We start from the raw sequence: 20,446 nt of genomic DNA, 5'->3' as shown, positions 1-20,446 counted from the left end.
CAGTCCCAAGCATCACACAAGGTTTAGACAACAATATAATAAATCAAGTATATCTATTTCAAGAACCAAATCCAGCATGGCACTCTGATGATATTTTTTCTTATTGTGTTGTTACAGACATCAACATCACACCCTCAACAGAGCCCAGTTGACATGCAAAGGTAAGTGTCAGATTGCTCAGGTTAAATGGACATATTTTCATCACTTTGTTTTCATAATGAAAAGCCCCTCTCCTCTGCACAAAGGGAAATTGTAGATGACTACCCACAAAAGTAGTGGTAAAGTCAGAGTGGACTGAAAGCTGACCACCCTCTGAGTTTAAGATCCTCAAAATTTGTGACCTAAATGTCAGCTGGTGGGTTAGGAAAGTGTCTGATACTGTTTCCAGAGCTGATGGCAGAGTTTCTGACTGCTCAAGAGAGAAGCAAACAAAAGCCAGCCAGACAAAATATTTGCTGAATGAGGGACAGAAATGCTAAGAAAGAAATTGCATTTCCTAGCTCCAGAAAAGCTTTGTAAATGTATAAGGGAGAACACTTCAACCACATAAAAACTAAAGTAGCTCTATCACTTGGTTCTTTTTTTTGCTGTCATGACAGCACCCAGCTTTTCTCTTTCACATCCCTACTTTCTATACTCATGGACATGCCCCTTCTAGTCCTGCAGAGTGAGGTTGTTGGCTCCAGAGCTACTAGGCCACTGTCTATTTACAAATATTCCCCTCTTGACTTTCCTTTGGACTATTTTATTTCACACACACACACTTTTTCATGGTTTTTTTTCTTTGCTGACACTTATAAAACATGAATATGTTAAAAAGCATAACAAAGGTGAAAAAGAAGTGGCTAACAGAAAAACCGCAGGAAATAAACTGGATGGGAACAGGCTGAGCTTTTTGCAGGGATGGTAAGACTGTAAACTTTGTCCACACAAAGGATCTGAAATAAAGCTTACAAACATCTTGAAAATGCACAAATAAGAGAGTCCTTCCCTGACATATAAAAATTAGCACAGTGGTAAAATGATATCTTGCAGTAAAACTTAGTCTTCTATGTCTGAAATATTTACCTAGAGCTCACTGTAGTCAAAGCACAGAAATTAGAAGTTCAACAACTGTCTTAAAATTGACCTAACCTACCCTCAAGAAAAGCTAATTTTTATCTTAGAAATACTAATTTATTCTTTCTAGTTTTGAGTGGAGTCTGGTTAGCTAACTCAGAGATATCATTCCAGAATTGAAAATTAGACAATGTGATATCTTCTGGAGAGGATTTCTCCAGCCACAGATGCAGCAAAACCAAGGTGGTTTGACAAGGTGTTTTGAAAAGGAGAGGAGGGACAACCAGGGCCCTCCAGAGAGCACTCAGAATACCTGCAATGCAATAAACACAGGGGAGAGATACGCAGTGGGAGTGAAAGCATAAAGGTGTTGGAATGGCAGATTCGTACTGACTTCTCCTTAATAGTCTATTGAGCATATGACTTTGGCTATCTGATTTTAAAATAGAATTTGGCCTCCTCTGTCCACAGGTCAGCACGTGTGCAGGAATAGCATACTGTAAGAAATTTGGAGGGGAAGATTAGTGGTCAGAGACTGGTGTGAAAATTATAAGGTCTGAAATTATTTCTTTCTTCTCATGATCTTTTCACTAGTTGTAGGAGGCAAGCTGACAGAAATGTCTGCCCCACAGATCATTTGGAGAACCTATCCAAGCACACAGGCTCCCAGACAGGAGACAGGAGTCTTCCTGGGGCTTCAAACATGGGTTTCTGTTGCAAGACACTATTGCAAGAGTACATTCAAAAGAAACTGAACTAAAACCTACAGGATAACCAGCTTAAATGATTGGAAATACCATTAAATTCCCAATAGCATGTTACACATGTACTGGGTATTTATATCAAGTCATAGTGGTTTCTCTCATCAGTAAGATTTATTTCTCTCAGAGTTTATTATAAATATTGTCAAAAGAGCACTTAACAAGAAAAAATTCCTAATTTTATATGGCAAAGGTCTTTTAATTTGGGTTTTTCATTGGTTTTCTTTATTTTTTCTCTGCCCCCACTCCAACCCTCTCTGCAGCCCCCTGAACTGAGCAGCACTGAGCAGTGCAGTGAACCTGTACAATCAACACTGGAATCTTGTTCAGGTTAAATATGAAAATTCAGAACCAATTAGGTGCCATCTTGGAAAGAAAGAGGGATGGGTAGTGAATATGTGGAATCAGCTGTGATGGTCAAGTGCTCTTTAACTCATTCTACAGCATGTCTTGCATGACTGCCAATGAAACTGTAGTTTGTTTTGCAGTCCATCTTGAAGCACAAGCTAGGTTAGTATTTGTGGAGCCAACAGTGCATATATGTATACATGCCATGAATCCAAGCATAAAAATTAGGTTTTTGTTATAATACTCCACTGAAAATGTAAGATGCTACATATTGTATTTACCACATTTTTCACTTCAAGTGTACTAAGTGGATGTGGTCCTTACAATTTTATGATGTCTAGCAGCACATCAAGACTGGCATAAAAGTGTTCAGTGTGAAGGTTATCATACCAAATAGCAAATCATAGTATGTGTACATAGCAAGTACTTTATTCACCTGTGTGCTGGGGAGACAAATGTATATGCTTTTGTGAAGAATGAAGACCACATTTTAAAGTTCTCATGCCTATTGAAACTTTTTCATGTCTTCTTAGCAGACAATTAGGAGGTCACATATCTTTAAAAAGGCAATTAATCTGAGAAAATATAGTCCCCTCTTCAACCACATCAAGACATACTCTTGGGGACATCAGACAGTTCTCACAGACAGTGCCTGACCTCCAGGAGGTATTTCTCTGCAGTTGCTATCATTTGAAAGACTTTGTCCTGGAGCTTGATTTGGGACTGGTGCTTATCCTTCAGGCCATTTTTTTAATGCTTTCCTCTACTTGCAGTAACAGCCTCGAGGTTTTTTGGTCCTGGTCTAACTGCTGATCCATAGCTTCACAGGACTTGGCATCTTAGACACATCACCCCCCTTAATTCATCCCCACTTTCAGACTACTTGCCATCTTTCCTCTTGATAAATAGCACTATTACATGAAAAATCATCCTGACAAACTGTCAAGTGATATACACTGAAGAGCTTCTTCCATCCTACATTACAGCTAGGAGGAAGCCCCTGAGAAATCCATGTTGTCTCTATTTCCCTGCAGTACACCCCATAACCCAAAGCCAGACTGAGCTCTTCAGCAGGTCTGTATTTACTGGTAGGGATTTAAGTTTTTCCTTTTCAGCCTCCTCAGAGGTTGGTGTGACTTGTATAGCACACTACCCCTGGTCTCAGTGCTCTCCAGCTGCCCCAGTTCTTTGAGACAATGAAATGGTGCCAGGTCTCAATAAGAGTCCTGAGGCGCCCTGGCTTTCCACATCAGCTTTTTTGAGCCTGACCCTGACCTCTCCTAAAGCAGCTGGACCCTGCAAGTGAGCCTCCTTCCTTGCTGGCATGAAGCTCTGCTCTGTATGAGTCTCTCCTGCACGTAATTGCTTTGGGCAGGGTCTTCCACATCACAGAGGGGCTGCAGAGGCCCTTTCTCCCTGAATTTCAGCTGCTTATCTACAGAAACTGAGGTGTAACAAAGAAAAAAATCAGAGGTAAAAAATGAAATTAAAGCCCCTCTCCAGGAATATGCAGACCTAAGCCTAGAGCTTATGACAGCCACAGGATAAATGTACCACCCTCTTTGATGGTGTTTTTTTTCTGTCAGCCCATGGAAGGAGCTTCTGGTATCTGAAATTTTCTCTACTTCTACCAGTATTTTTTTTTCCAGAAGGAAAGAGCCATTTCTAAAATGCATTTTCATATACAGTGGAATAGCCACTTTTTCTGAAGAAACATCATAGAAATTGATGCATACTTAAAGAGTAGTTGGAGGAGAAAATTCAACAAAACTGCTGCATTTAAAAACCTACCATTCCTTGACAGATATATAGAAAAATCAATGGAACAATTAACCACTAAGATTGTTAACTACTTTTGTTCCTTGCTAAAAGTCAAAAAGAAAGGTGGCAAGCAGGCACTTGGCAAACCAATAGACAAACATCTACAAGTAACATTGTGATTAAGCTATTAAATCACAATAAAGTCTGAACATCAATAAACACTTCACATGTATAAAAACTCCAAATGTTAGGTAGTACTTAATAATGATCTATTTACCCATTCAATTTAGTGGGCTTTTCTCCCCTCCTACATTTTAAGACAGTCTGTTTCCCTTGATTTATTCAAGTTATTTCCCCCCTTTTTACAGTCTAATAGCAAACGACTCAAAAATATGATAATATATATTGAATCTCAATGGCACTGGTTATTTGTGGTCACTCAGCTGTATGAAAGGAGCCTGTTCTGTGCAGTGAGGCAGGGAATGAATCTGCACTCTCCCTGTGAGCTCCTTCCCATGCAATACATAAACATTTGGCCTTAAAACTTCCCCCTCCCGTGGGATAACGCAAAGAAAGGCATTAGCCCAGAGCGACTTCATGCACAACTGAAACAGATACCCATAGCTTTCTTATTTTGGAGTATTCTCTTGTGTTAGGAAAGAACACTGCTATTGACTAGATACACTGAAAAAGTAGAAGAGTGCATTGCAAAAACCATAGGAGGTAGAAGCATTCATCAAAAGAATATAAAATGGCAGGAGAGATACTCTTGCTGAGCTATTGGACTGTATAATTGTCCAGGGATTTCTGTACTGAAGCTTGCTGAAGTTTTTCCAGTGAAACAGTTTTTCCACCAGAAAATGATAATTTGATACATTTGAAACTATTCACAGCTGTACATCGATTTCTTGTAAATTCCAGATGGATCATGATTGAGACAACTTGCTGAGCTAGTATTTCCACTTGTTTTAATGTAACAAGAGTTGATACCAAGTGTTTCAAATTTTTATTTCTTGAAGTTTTGTGAGGAACCTAAACATTAAAATTTCAACATCCCTTCTTTCTGAGGGTGAAAGAAAACTTTTTTATTGTATCAGCAGCTCATGTGGAAGGACCATTTCCCCCTGCCTTGAGGCCTCCTGGTGCTCTTGCAATCTGCTGAGGCCAACAGAGAGTTTTCTGAGCAGCTCTCAGCCCTTCTCCAGTGCTTCCAACTATTCACTTTATACCAGATCAGGGGGCACTGTGTATCTGTGTGTGCATGTGTGAGTGCACACACTGTGAAACACACTGAAGCTTGGATATTTTTTTTTGTCTTGCCTAAGCCAGAAAACCCACTTGAGCTATTCTGTTGCTCCACATACCTCCAAGTTTGGGAAAAATTCAAAACTTTGAGACTTCAGAATGTTGCAAATGGGTAGCTACCTTTTAATTCCTTCTCATACACTTATCCACAAGCACTGATAGTGCCCATGTGATGGGCACTGATAGTGCCTCTGCAGCCCCTCTGTAGTCTCTTAAAGAAAAAAAGTATTATTGACCTTTCTGTAGGACAAATTCTCTAGATTCTTTGTTCCTCTCTTTTCTCTCACATGTTTTCTGGCTTTCAGATTTGGCAAGTAGCTTACCAAAACAAACACTGCCTGAATGCTGAGAGAACTGCATCCGATTAAATGCTCGATGTTAATTGTAATCCTATTTCATTTCTATTTTTAAACAGCAGAACAGAATAATCTCCATTAAAAGCTGACCTTTGAAAGCCACAATGCTTGACTTATCTTGAGATAAAACTTTCTCTGTAGCTAGGCCTCTTCCCTGGTACATGACGCAGCTGACTCTGAGTGACAAGAGTGATTTAAGTTCAAGTAAGGTATGCTAAGAACCATGGGTTAAATAAACTCAGGGTTTGTTAAACTTCATTGTTTGGCTTCATAGTATCTGTTTTTTTCCAAACTGAAATACTGAGCAACTGTCTGTATGCACAACACCTCCATAGCCTGCTGCAAAACCACAAGCATTCTCTCATGAAATTTCAGGCTTGCTCCACATACTTCTGCAGGTTTTGATACCTATATGGTCTATAACTAATTTACACTTATTATACTGCCACTGTCAGCTTACCTGAGCAGTGTTAAGGAAAATAACACGCTGTGTCACTGCACAGGTCTTGTCAATTAAATGCAGAGAGCACTTATACTGAATCTGTATTCACAACCATATGGCTGAATTGAAAGTACACAGAAACTCTTAGGAATATGCCATGCTGCCTGTATGTGCCTTTACTCTGTGAAATACTTCAATATTGCAATAACATCTGCCAGCTGCAATTCACTGTGCTTCACATCAAATCAAATGGCATAAGTGTGTGGAGCCAGGACCAGTGTCAGCTATTACGTGTCAGTTTTTCCTAAGGGGACATACTGACAGACAACCAAAACTTTTCTTTAATATTTCTTATTGTGTTTCTGCTGTTGAGAATACCTGTCATGTAGCAATCATTCTTTGTTTGTGATGAGAAATAAAAATAAGAACGAAAGAACTTGGATGCTCATCTCAAATGTTTTGACTGAATGAAGTTTGCTCATGTTTGGGTGAGGCTTTGAGCAGTGGGTTGCTGTGGTGTGGTTGTGGACTTCAGTTGGTCATTTGGGGCATGACAGGCACCCTCAACTGAAAATATAAGACTCCCTTGCAAAAGACTAACTCTTCAAATGGACACAAACACTCCTAATGCACCACATGGGATGTGTTGGAAAGATGTCACAGATGGAAATGTTCAGCCTGGATGGGCTGAGCATGCAAAATCTGGATTTTATTTGAAATATCATTGCAGGGCAATGAAATGTGATAACAAATACTTGTCATACCACATTGGTCAAAGTTTCAGCTTCTCTGGTATGACAGCAAAAGAAAAGGCAAACAAGCAAGCAAAACTCCCAAACTCAAGAGAACCCTTCCCAAAATCTCAGTGTGGTTATACCACATTGTGGTACAGAGGACCTAGTGCAGTTGTGCCAGCAGAACAGACAGACTGCCTTTGTCCTGGGCAGTGGCTGAGGTAAACTTTATACTATTAAACTGATAATACACCATCTGCACTTTGTGTGCAGAATTGTGGTCACAGTGTAGATTAGGAATCTTGTTGCTTGAGAACCTCAGATCTATCCTCTATGATCTGACAGAATAGAATTTTTCCTGCAGGGTCTGCTATGCAAAATGCTGGGTTTTTTTTACAAGAGCTGCTAATATTTACATCACTTTAAACAGAAGTATTTTCAAATCAAACTCACAAAGGTGTTTGTTCAACATGACCTGCATGATACACAGGATAATTAATCACTTTCTAGATCATATAATAAAATCCCCTTTTCTTGACTGCCATTTCATTGTCTGTGCCTCAGACATTTTCCCTTCTTATTCCCCTACATATCCATTACTTTCTGCCTCTGCTCTGCGTTTCCTCTTCAGTTTTCCAACTTCATCCACTTGGCCAATGTTTTCCTTCCAAAAGAATGGGTTCCAGTGGTAGTTGCTTTCCATGCACCATACTCTTGGTCAACTGTAGCCTTTTCTTTGCTCAGGAATTGCTGGGGAAACAGCTGGGAAGTCCAGACCAGAGGGTTTCAAACCACTGTACAATGGATGAAAAGAAAGAGAGAAAAACAGTACAGGTGGGAGAAGCAAATGGGACTCACACCCTGATTTGGGAATGTAGGTGGGCACATAATGCTTTCTGTAAGAACCTGGAAACAATAGAACTGGTGGATGGGAGGATTAGGCTGGATGAGTAGAAAGAAAAGACAAAGCCTCAGCTTTGTGGAGGCACTGCACAGAAATAGAAAGAAGGAAAAATACATCAAAGGGTTCAAGTAAGCAGTACGAAACTTTAGGATTAAGCTTTGCTGATCCAAACTTCTAAACTATTGGAGGTTCAACCATCACTAATCTTGACCCCCTCCATTTATGAGAAAACAGGACCAAATAAAATCAGTTACAGGATTCTGGGCTACGGATATATCAAGTTATATCTCCTGTAACAAGATGCGGTGCACTGGCATGGCCTGCATTTCAGCTGTAGTAGCAGTCAGATTTTTCCCCTGAACGTCACATCTTACTATAATTTACTATCTGGAAGACTTGTAATTAAAACCATATGCTTCACTTTTTTTTTTTTTCTTTCTTGTGCACATGAGGGATTTCACATTTCTGTTAACTTTGCCAATTGTAAACTCATCTCTCTCTCTCTCCACTAACCTGTGGCCCAAGTGCATGTAATAAGAGTAATTTGGAGAATTACATTTGGTTACACTCTATTGCTGTAATTTGCTTCTTTCCTCTAATGGTCTGAAGAGTACTGAGCTAAACCAGTTAATCTAAAATAAGCTAAAACTGAAAGATACATTTTAGGAACAGGCAATTATATTCTTTTAATTAATGCAACATCACTTTGCAGCACCTTATTTGGCTTTTCTAACAGCAGTGTGCATTTTAGGACAGATACTGATCTCTTTGGTGATGCAGAGTACATGTAAACCTGTCACACCTGAGGAGCTTTGATACAGAGAAATCCCTAATGGGATTAATGCTGACATACCTGGCTGCATGCCACCCTTCTGCCCGCAGGTACGTCTCACACAGAGTCACTGCTGGAGTAAAGATGTGTCTGAAACATTCCTGCATTTTGGCTGCTGTCAGATACCCTCCCAAGCACCCAGCCCTGGGCAGCCTCAGGGACAGGCAGTGCAGCAGTGATGGAATGGGTACAGCCCTGCTTCCCCAGGCACTGCCAACAGAACCAGCTTTTCTCAGCCTGTATGTTAAAAAGATATGGAACACCCCAGAAGGAATCATACTTTGTCTGTGATTCATTGGACTGTACAAATAATTTGGGCTTTTTTTCCACACTGAATGACAGTCTCACTGGCTGAATTTTTGTCTGGATTGTAGTCACTTACAGAGGTTTGTTTTTTGGGGCTTTTTTGGTTTTTTTTTTTTTTAGCATTCAGCTTTACACCCTATCCCTGTGACAGGAGCAGAGAGCTGTCAGGTAGGGCAGTGCAGGACACAGATGTTGAAGAAATGAGGGTTAGACACCATGATTTAACACATTTTGATTCATTGCTGTGGCTAACTCCATCTCTCATCCCTGGACAACTTTCTTCCAGATGTCTCAATAAAGACACAGCCACATAACGCAGGTTTTTACCACGCTGTCTGTCTCAGTCTCTCATCAACAGATCTGTGAGACGAGAGCCCTGCAGAGGTCACTGCTAAACCCTATGGGTACAGGACAAGACTGATGGCTCAGTCAGTGTAAGCAAACCCCATTCCCTCTGCTCCCCTCTTGGGATCACACCAGGAGTGCTACATCCCACTCTGGGGTCCCCACAGCAGGAAGGACATGGACCTGCTGGAGTGAGTCCAGAGGAGAGCATGAAGATGATTAGAGGGATTCTTCCAAGGAAGGGATGAGGTAATTAGGATTGTTCAGTCTCAGGAAGGCTCTGGGGAGCCCTTATAGCAACCTTTCAGTACCTAAATTGGGCCAATATGAAAGCTGGAGAGGGACTTCTCACAAGGGCCTGTAGTGACAGGACAAGTGAGAATGGCTTCACACTGAGAGTTGGTTTGGATTAGACCTTAGGAGGCAATTCATTGCTGGGAGGGTGGTGAGGCACTGGAACAGGATGCCCAGAGAAGCTGTGGATGTTCCATCCTTGGAAGTGTTCAAGGCCAGGTTGGATCGGGTTTGGAGGAACCCAGTTTAGTGAAAGGTGTCCTTGCCTACGGCAGAAGGCTGGAACTAGGTGATATTTAGTGTCTTTTCCAGTCCATTCTATGATTCTATTACTTTAGTTGAAAGACACATATTTCAGAGAAGAATCTGCTCCTTTCTAGTTTTTTCCCTCATCCCCATCCAAAAAAACCTAAATCCACATGCTGGACAATTTTTCAAGAGGACACTGTTAACAAGTATGTTTACCTGAAATATTCCTTTCAAAATCTTATTTTTATTGCTTAAAATAGTTTCTAAATTAAAACTTGAAGGGTAAGCCCCAAGAGCATGTAACAAAATGCTCAATAAACGAAAGCATTTTTGAGAAGGGAAAATAAAGATTTTTCTATCTGTCCTAAAACCTTTAAAAAAGGAAATCTACTTTTGTTTTAATTAAAACATTCTTTCCTCCCAAATGTTCTCTAATATGGCAGTACTTACTTACCACTATTTTCCAAATACTAGAGTAATGGGCAATGCTGACATGAGGCATGCATTAACCTGTGCATTTGTATGACAGCTGAATTTGCATGAATTGCAAAAATGGAAAAACACTAGTGGAAAAATTAAAACTACCACTACAGAGAAAAATCATGATAGAGACATGTAAAGCTGTAAAATAAAAAGTGAGTTTACATCCACTTTTTCAGTAAGAAAAAAGAGTAAGAAGAATATTACAGAATTTTGTATTTCAGATTGAGATGTGCTTAGTAGCACTGTCCATAATTCCAAAAGAGCCTGCTCTTATCTGTCATTCCTCATCCCACTTTAATGCTGCCTGACTGGGAAGGAGTTGATTGCTAAGGGTCAACAACCAGTGAGTAGGGTTCTTCTATAGACAACAGAAAACAGAGCATATATGTATATATAAATACATAAAAATATACATACATATAAAATATATATAAATACATATATACATAAATATATATATAGTGTATACACACATTATAACCACAAGTGGTGCATTACCATAGGTAAGTGCATTTGATCCACGTGAAGTCTATTAGTCTCTAGATCGCACTAAGAGTAATCCCTAGTTCATGATAAAAATTTAGGCACTGAACTTATAACTCACTGCAATAACATGTTTTGTTTTGAACTGAGCATGAGATCAAACAAATTGTGAAATATGGTGCTCTTTTGGGGAATATTCCCTAGGGAAAGCTTTCTGCTGTGGAGGGCAAATGTTTATGCACAGCATCACTGCTGATGGACACTGACTCTCATCAGCTGTGCCAGAACATGGAAACCTGTTATCCTTCTTGCTTGACTGAAAAGTTAATATTCCTTGATGTGCTTTAGAGAGCTTTGCTGATGTGCTCTGTTTTACAATCTCACAAAAAATTCCCAGTGTACCAACCTGTTTTGCAAAAGAGCAGATGACCTTTGCCATGAGAATGTTACCTCTGAAACTGCTTCTAAATGTGAGGACATCAGTTTGTCATTTTAAAGTGCACAGCATCATGTGTGCATGGTGGTAAAAGCTGGCTAGGTGGTTAGACAATCTTTCTGGATTGTTTTTTAAAAAATTATTTTTAAGTGAATCTGTAAAAATGTCCCAAAATGATGAAATCCCACCAAAAAGAGAAGGTTGAGAAGGAGATCAAGAATTAGGCTCCTATAAATCTTCAGAAAAAAAGTTTTCCTTCTTCTTTACCTTTTAAAATATTTCTTTTACAGTAAGGGTCACACCATACATTTGCCTGCATTTTTAAACTATAGCATGAGAAGTCCAGGTGACAATTTCAGTGAATTAATGTGATGGAAATTAGACCTCTCTTTACCCCTTTTTGTCCTCAATACTCATCTTGTATTGGACCACAGTTTCAGACCTGCGTTGAGATGGGAACAGCAATATTATTTTAAAGTTATTGATTCAGAAGATGGCAAGGAAGAAACCCTGGGTTTTTATGCTGAAAGCAACTGAAATGAGAAACCTGTCACAAGGAAAAAGATTATCTTGTGCTTAAGAGGGATTGGAGCCTGAGAGGGTCACACAGAAAATGCACAAGAACCTTAGTCAGAGACATCACCTATAACTGTGCCACTAAATGTGTCATTGCAGATCTGTCTTAACCCTGGAAGTTTTGGAGAAGTGGAAATGCACAGACCCAGGTGTACAATCAAGACTCCTTAGAGCAGCTGTTGACTAATTTGTGCAATTTAAGTTGTCTTACATGTCACAATTTGTACCCAGCCTCACACTTCTCAGACTGTGGCACTGTGTGAACGAATCGCATACTTAGTGTTGCATAGGGGGTCTTAAATTTGCTTGGATAATACAGAATCAGAACAGTCAAATTGGTTAAGTAGCCTCAAGGAAGTTACCCTCCCAGGTACTGGCAATTAATTACTTTCTCTTGTAATGTAGCAGAGGTATAATGTAATCCTTCAGGGGAGAGACGATGGTGGCTTCCTTTCCATTTTTGGAGTGGACGCCTGGGATCACCTCAACATGTGTGGCTGCCACCCACACTTTCCTCTGGGCAATCTTTCATCTGGTCTCGGCACATATACTGCACTTTACATTCCTCTGTGCTAATACTTTTCTTGTATTTGGTGCTATCCATCTATGCAGAGAAAGGATAAGCACAACACAAAACCTGTGCCCCTGAGAAGGAATATGGCCCCTATATTGCACTGCCATAGTTCAGTGCACTGAGCTCTTAAAAATGATGGCAAAGAGCTCATAAGAGAGCAGGACACAGCTCTGTAAAATACATCAAAAAATCTATGTGTTTATTAGTTTGGGATAAAAGTTGCTTTAAAATAGACCAACTATCGCATCAGAAGATTGTATGTTCTATTTGAACAGTGAATATTTCAGAAAAAATAAACCTTGTTAAAAATATTAATCAGTGACTATGTGACAAGACTTGTCATTTTGCATTAAATGCTACAAATTTTCACTCTCTATCAATAAACATAATCTGTTATGAAACTGCATTATCTTGCTGTGCTTAAATTAATTACATTAAAATATTTAGAGCACGTATTTGTCATATTTGTCACTTTATGGGAAACTGACAGACTAGAAGTCATATTACATAAAGACACTCATTATGATGGTGGTGAACAAGATCTTTTCAGTCCTTGTAAAAACCCAAAGCATCAAGAGGGCCAGAAAAGGGAAACCAAATCCACCTCCATGACTTTCCCTAGATAATTTGACAAATAGTGGGAGATGAGTTTTAAGGGGTTTAAAGTGCCTGGAAATACAAGCTATGAGGAAAATAAGATGTTTGCAGCTCTTTGGGTAAATAGCTGCTCAAAAGCCAGTCTAGCACAACCCCAATGAACAAGGCCCAACAGGACAGTTCTGGTACCTGAGAGCCATTCACACCCCAAACTTGGTGCAAGAGGTTCTTTGGGTAGGATAATCACAATCTCTTCTCCATGATGGAAGTATACTAATTGCCTCTTTTGGCACAGCAACAGGTCTGGGTTCAGAAGAGATCAGGGTACACAGAAATCACATGCGGGGTACAGTCACTAGGGAAAAATCCCCCCAAATTTGTTCATGCTAACACCATCTTATATCCAGTGTTAGGAACTCCTGCACTCCTGAGCAGCAACTTTTATTCACACACTTCAGGGTGAATCAGTGGCAAGTGCAGGAGATGGCACAAACATGTCCTTTGGAGTAGTTATGCAACAGAAACATTTCACAATTAATTATTCTAAAGAAATGAAGTTCCAAAAACTGCCTAGGGAAATCCAGCATACAAATCAACATTTAAGTACTGAATATGAGAAAATGCTCAGAAAATTGAGAGCAGATATATATATTATTTTTGCTGTTGTTTTAGTGCTTATGCTTCAGTATCTGAAGCAAAAGTTCATTAGACGAGGCAGAAAAAACATGCAGATAGCAAATGAAACTGAGTCTTTGCATTTACATTAAAATGGAAAACTAGAGGTATCCATGCTCTTCAGATGTGTTCTTCAGGTACTTACTTGCTTACAAATTTCACTACTGGAACAGCCCAAGAAACAGTTACGCAACTTTGGACTATGCTGCATTCATTGAACTCTGAGCAGCTTAGGCTTCCAAAAGAGAAGTTTGAAGAGGCTGTATTGGTATCCAAGATAAACCATTTACAGGGGCTGTAGGTTTCTGGATATGTTCTGTATTTTCCATCAATCAGTGCCATTTAATAGGTCTTAGGTAAATATTGCAAAACCAAGGCACTTTTATATATGGGTATTGTAAATGGAAGAGGTTATACCAAATACATGTTTCCAAGAAAATATTTACTATAAATTTATCCATTTTAGTAGATATAGAGGGATTTAGGCCACTGTAAGAGAAAGAACAACACTTTTCAGATATCTTATCAGGGGTAAGATCCCTTTCCATCAGAGTCATAATTGCATGCTAGTAGATATACTAAATATATGCTCCCAGGAAGGATTACTGAGTAAGCATTTACTATTAATGTTGCTGATAAAACATGGCTAAATTATTTTATAGCAGAAGAAACACCTGGGGCAAGGGGAGAAAACTGCTTTTTAAGTCTCCCATGGCACATTAATGTGGCTTGTTTAAGTGAAGTGCTGAGTGGTGATAGAAAGGGAATTTTGATGAAGTGCTCAAGCTCTATTTACTGTCCTCTCTTGCACTGGGGATAACAGAATTACTTAGAGAAAAGGAACTGCTAAGAGCATGAGTAGTAGCAGTATAAAATCTGGAATACTTCGTAAATAAATAAAATAAAAGCATCATCCAGCTTGCCAAGAATTAACTACCTCTTTCTACACTTCCTATCTGAGTAATCTCATTCTAAACAGAGATGACCATTGTACTTTGGTTTCTAGATATTGCATCCTTTGGTGGATGCAAATACCTTAATTCTTAATTATTGCAGCAAGATTTTGTTCATGTTTAAGCCATTAACTTTCCTTTTTACAGCCCTTTGGGAAGCTCAGCAGGGACATCAGTTTGCTTGATGGTAATCTGCACTGAGTACCTTGTGTACGTACATCACACATTAGTGTACAGCACCCTATCAGCAGTTCTGAACACATTAGCCCAACCTGAATATATGCAATTTTCATTGCTACTCCACCAAGGAAACCTGCAAGAACAGCATGTACCACCCTTGTGCTGGTTTCTGCCAACAGAGGAGGGATCTGATAGCCAGTGATAAGTATTCAAAACTCAGAAAGGCTTCCTCAGGAAGATGGTCTTAACATTAACAAGACATTCAAAACAAGCAAAAACCCCAATGCATTCTATCTACCCTTTACATATTGTTGGAACTCTTAAATACCATTTGTCTGGTAAGTGTCACTTCAAGAAACAAGAGCACTGACACTTGGGAGATTATTTAGAAAGTATGTGAGCTGATTTAATAGCATCCCAGGAAAAGAGCAGCAGACAATTAACATCAACACAAATCTTTGCTTACTAAAACCTTAAGACCTGTATGATTTCAACTTTAGCTGATAAAATCGAAAAATCTTCAGAATTGATTGTCCAAAACTAAAAGCTATAATTCTCTAGTGTACAGAGAAGGACAATTTAGAAATTTTACAGACAGCTTCATATAAGTCTATTCAATTATAGAAAGCTATTTTTCAAAAAGAGAAAACCCTGCAGTGTGGACTGTTATCTACTGTACTTATCACTCTGAGATGGTAGTTTATCTTTTTGTTACATACCTTACAGATCCAGAGAGATAGCAAGACCTTCATGGACAAAAAAAATCAAATTCTCATCTATTTGAGAACCTAATTCCTGCAGTTTATATCCTGAAAAATGCTATAAACATACACTGAAATGAAGTGTTTTCTATGTGAGAGAGCTGTTACAGAGCTGTGAGATTAGGGCCTGATGTAATTTATCATTCCATTACAAAATCTGTCCTCTATACTCAGAGTCCTACAGGAACTCGCTTAGCTACAAATTATTATACAATGATGATGCCCTTAAGAAGAGATGAGGAAGCAGTTTCTCTATGACTCAGGTCCCTTCTCTTTGCTCTTAAAGCCTCAAAGAACTCAAGCTGGATCACACTGCCATGCTTCCACTAAAAATAGCAGTATTTGCAGCTTGGTAGAGAGACTACATCAAAGGAATCCTGCCATGGTGAAGTTTTAGTAGAAGCTACCCAGCTGCCCATTGAACAGATCAGCTTTGACACTCTCAAGATTGTTCAGCATCCCTCCTTCAGACTGCCAGAGGAGCACTTCAGTGCCCTCCTGCAGCCAAAAGGAGCACACAGCACCGGGCTGCTGGGGCCACTGCGGCACTCAGGAGCTCCATGCTGAAATGGGAGGGACACTTTGGCACCTGTAAACAGCTACAAGAGAAAGCAGCAAGGAGAAAAGTTGAGCGAACAGTTCAGAGAGCAGAGTGTCTGAGCTCTGCCTCAAAGCTTCCCGCGCCCTGGGAGGGTTAGTGATGTCTTTGTTTCTGTCACATTTGAGGAAGCAGACGTTGTGGAAATTCCTTCCAGCTAGAGGCAGGCTGCACTTGTACATGTGACTGAGATATTCCCTGTTCCCTTCCAAATGCAGGCAAACCTGCATGGCCACAAACAGTGACTAATTTTTTGGGCCAAAGGGGCAAGGCTATAAATGAGCTATTTCTCATCACAGTGTAAGAAAACATTGATTACACATACACAGATGGCAAATACTAGTCATGCTGGTATTCTCAAGTCTCCACACTGAGCTTGTCTGGTATACATTCATTATTTTTACAAGTTCATACTATGACTGTCTTCCCTATTGACAAATATGGGTTAAAAACATAATAAACAGAGTGGATTTGTGTTGGTATTATTAATGAATTGGCAACAACTGTCTCTGTGCCATTCATCTCTCAACATCTGTTTATATTTTATTTTAAATCTGTAAAAACATTGCTCGGTAATCCCTTGATCCGTACAGTAATTTCCTTTTGTTCCAAGCCGTTAGAGGTATCTTTGAAATACTCAGGGGAAAGACAGACAAAAAGCAACCAAAAAACAAAGACTACTCATCTATTCCTTCAAGACAAGGCCACTTTCATCATAAAAAATGAACATCATAAAAAATGAACACCGAAATGAAAGCAAAAAAACAAAGGTGGACGAACTCTGTATTGCAATAGGATAAAAGTCAGGATGTTTGAGGAAAGCCATCAGTCATTATTGTCTTAAATTGCTCTTGATTTGTGCAAGGGAACAGACCAAGTCAGCTTTGCCTAATCTTTCTTGGGAGTTATCTTGTGCATTTATTTGCTGCTCTCTGGCTCACTAGGAATTCTGCTCACTGTTTGTCACAGCCAGGAACAAGTCTGTTAAGCTCACCCCTGGTTGATAAGTAGGCGCTGTTGCTTATGGATATCCTGTTGCGTTGGCCTCCTGGAGTCCTGGATTTTCTTATTGTTCAAGACACAGTGATTTCAGGGCAGTGCTCTTTATGAAATACAATGCTGCTTGAAAACTTGTCAATATGGGTTCTAAAAATAACTGAGGTATGAGCAAGTACAAATAACCTGCTCTCCATTTACTTCTCTATAACAACAGTGTAACCGGAAAAAAGGAAAAAAAATCTTTAAAAGCTGGAGTGAGAAGGCAGTGCCTCAGCTTGTGATTTACTGTATTGCTGAAGAGATTAGAGACAATGCCCACTTTTGAAACAATGCACATAGGCAAATGATGTATTTATTACACCACTGCAAGAGCCAAATAAACCATGCCCAACAAGTAAAGTATTGTCAGGAAAGGGAATAACATCAAAAGATCTCTGGGCTGGCAAGTCTAAGTCAGAACAATAATGCGAAAGAAACGAACAAGAGTTATGTATTTCTAAAGTTAAAAAATGCCCAAAACTTGTGTTCTGAGGAGAGCATGTGCATTTAGAAAATCTGCATAAAGAAGATTATTAAAACACCTACTTAACAAAGCACTCTGAGAATTGCATAAATATGAAATATACCAGATTATGCTTTTAAAAATAAGATTAATTTTAAAAACCCCAACCAACCAGCCCACTTTTATAGCTCGATACCCTCTTTATTTTCCTGCTCCATGAAGCGTATGACATTCAAGAGAAGGCTGGAGAGAGACAGATAGAGTAATCTAAAAGGGACAAAAGAAAAACAAGAAACACTGTTGAGGGAAACAGGGAAAGAAATAAGAGGCTTCAGTCTAAACAAAAACACAGAAAAAGACTTGGAAAGAATTTCAGCAAAGAGGTATGTTTAATTGCCTACAGCCCCAGGAGAGGTAATTTATGTGCCAAGAAGTTATGGAGGTTTTATGTGCCTATTAGTCTGCTATTCAATTAAAAAATGTGTACTTACCATGGCAACCTCTATGTCTCACAATACACGTGCTAATTCTAAGATATCTCTATAGACCACCTCCTTAAAGAAACATATACCACTGCACCAGCCATAGCATACATTTCCACACTCACTAAGAGGCAGTAAAAAGAACAGCCAATACAAAATTTTGGAATTATAGGCTCGAGAGAAAGATGGGTAATCTTACTGTACTGTTACCAACTCCATATGGGAGCCAGCAGTGTCATGCATGTGTGCAGTGCATTGCTGCACCTTAGTGCAGCTCACCATGCAATCTTGCCAGCATTTCCCTTCTTGCTCACTGAGATAATGCTCCTATGCTTTGAACAGTGCTGCTTTTCCTCTGGGATCTGCTTTGGACTGGCTGACTCATTCCTTAGGCCCTGCTTCCACTGAAGCTGGGTAAACTTTCAATTGTACTCTCCTGGATTAAAGCCTGCCAGGACATGCACCCTTCCCTTTGTTTCAGTGTTTGCTGTCTGGGAATTCCCTTTCTCAGCAGTCCACGCCAGATCTCACTGTTCTCAACAGGCGTTGTCCTTCTCCCTTTTCCTTATTTGAGCTTCCCAGGACAACAGGTATTGGCAAGCTGATTTTCCACTCAACAGCTTACTCCTTTTCAGAGGAGCAGTATCTGTTGCCAAAATTCTTGGTCAGACGTGTAACTAATGGATCAAAGCATTTGTCACATACACGACCTGAGGAATGAACCACCTTGAAAAAAAAAGTATGTATCACATCCATAACTTTTGAGTATTAAGGAGAATTTCAATGAAACCCTTCTGAAAGTAAAGAAAGCATTGAGGTGATAACCTACATTTCCAATAGCTTTTATGCAACTAGTTGCTTCTCTTAATCATTTCCTCCCTCTCACTGACTAGTGAATGCGCATCAGATCACTTTTCTCATGGCCGTGGGACACAGTAGTCCTCTTTGCTTGTCTGCAGCTCATTTAGGGCTAGTGCTAAAGCTCACAGAATACAAAAAAGGAATGCATCACCTTGTGTAAAGTTCTGGATTTGTTGAGGATTAAGCCTCAATCACATTTCAAAGATGTTCTGCCTCTTTCCCTGTGTCATGGTTTAACCTCAGCTGGTGACTAAGCACCATGGAGCTCCTTGCTCACCACCCCCTGCCCCTTGCTGAGGTGGGGGAGAACCAGAAGGGTAAAAGAGAAAATTTGTGGGATGGTATGAAAATAATTTAACAGGGAAAGAAAAAAACACTTACACCAGCAAAACAAAACAAAACAAAGGCATTAATTCAGCACTTCCCATGGAGGCAGGGGTTCAGCCATACCCAAGAAAGCAGGGCCTTGAAAGGTTACTTGAAAACACAAAAATGCCACCAGTCTGAATGTGCCTTCCCCTTCCTCCTATTTCCCTCATTTTTATATGCTGAATATACTAGAATAATTATGGAGTATCCTCACTGTCAGTTGGGGTCCTGGCTATATCTTCTCCAATTCCTCGTGCACCCCCAGCCCCTTTGCTGGTGGGGTGGTGTGAGGAGCACAAAAGGCCTTGACACTGTGTAAGACCTGCTCAGCAATTACTGAAACATCCCTGTGTTATCAACACTGTTTCCAACACAAATCTCAAACAGAGCCCCACACCGGATACTATGGAGAAAGTTCACTCTGTCCCACTCCAAACCAGCACACTTGGCTTTCCCTAGTAACAAGCAAACAAGGGATTTATTAGTCACTGCCTTTAAACACAGGATATATACACAAAATTTTGGAGGTCCCAGACTGCTTCCTGCTTGTAAGTTCTTCAGAAGCATATACTATGAGAAAACGTGTGCAAAGTCACCAGTTGAAATTGATAGTCATAAACAACACCTCAGAAGACCTTTTCTTTTGCAACACTTTGCAACAGGCCCAATCCCATTCTTTCAGGTAGGAAAATGCCTGTTAGGCTTAGAGAAGCACAAACCAGCAGTGCCAGAGCACAATGAAACAGCAACAAACTAAAACTTCAAATTTATGCAGAATTATTATTTTTTAATTGTGAGGAAATGTAAAGTTTAACTCACATTTCTGAGGTAGTGTCAGGCTCCAACAGTAGCAGCAGAAGCACACCCAATTCACATTGCTCATCTAATGCTCAAGAGAAGGGCAACAATCCCACTTAAATCTTTGTCCTGAAACTTTCCCCAAATGTGAAAAACCAGCAAGCTGTCTGGTTTCTCTGGTAGGTAATGAGTCTTGCTGGCCACCTGGCAGCTTATCACCAGCTTATTCATGTCAGCTGTGAGGGACCAGCACCCAGACTTGGGGTGAAGATAGGCTCACCCAGTAACAAAAAGTTTTCTTTTCTTTCCTCTCCCTCTCCCTTGCACTGTCCTCTCACTGTTTTTCCCCACATTGGATCAGACTGCCTAAAATACAGAGCAAAATTATGAAGTGTGGGTTGAATTCCAGATAAATGCTGTTGA

This window comes from Melozone crissalis, unplaced genomic scaffold (assembly GCF_028551555.1).
Source record: "Melozone crissalis strain CALT ecotype California unplaced genomic scaffold, PUWL_Pcris_2 ptg000045l_1, whole genome shotgun sequence".
Classification (NCBI taxonomy): domain Eukaryota; kingdom Metazoa; phylum Chordata; class Aves; order Passeriformes; family Passerellidae; genus Melozone; species Melozone crissalis.
Note: the sequence above shows the minus strand (reverse complement) of the source record.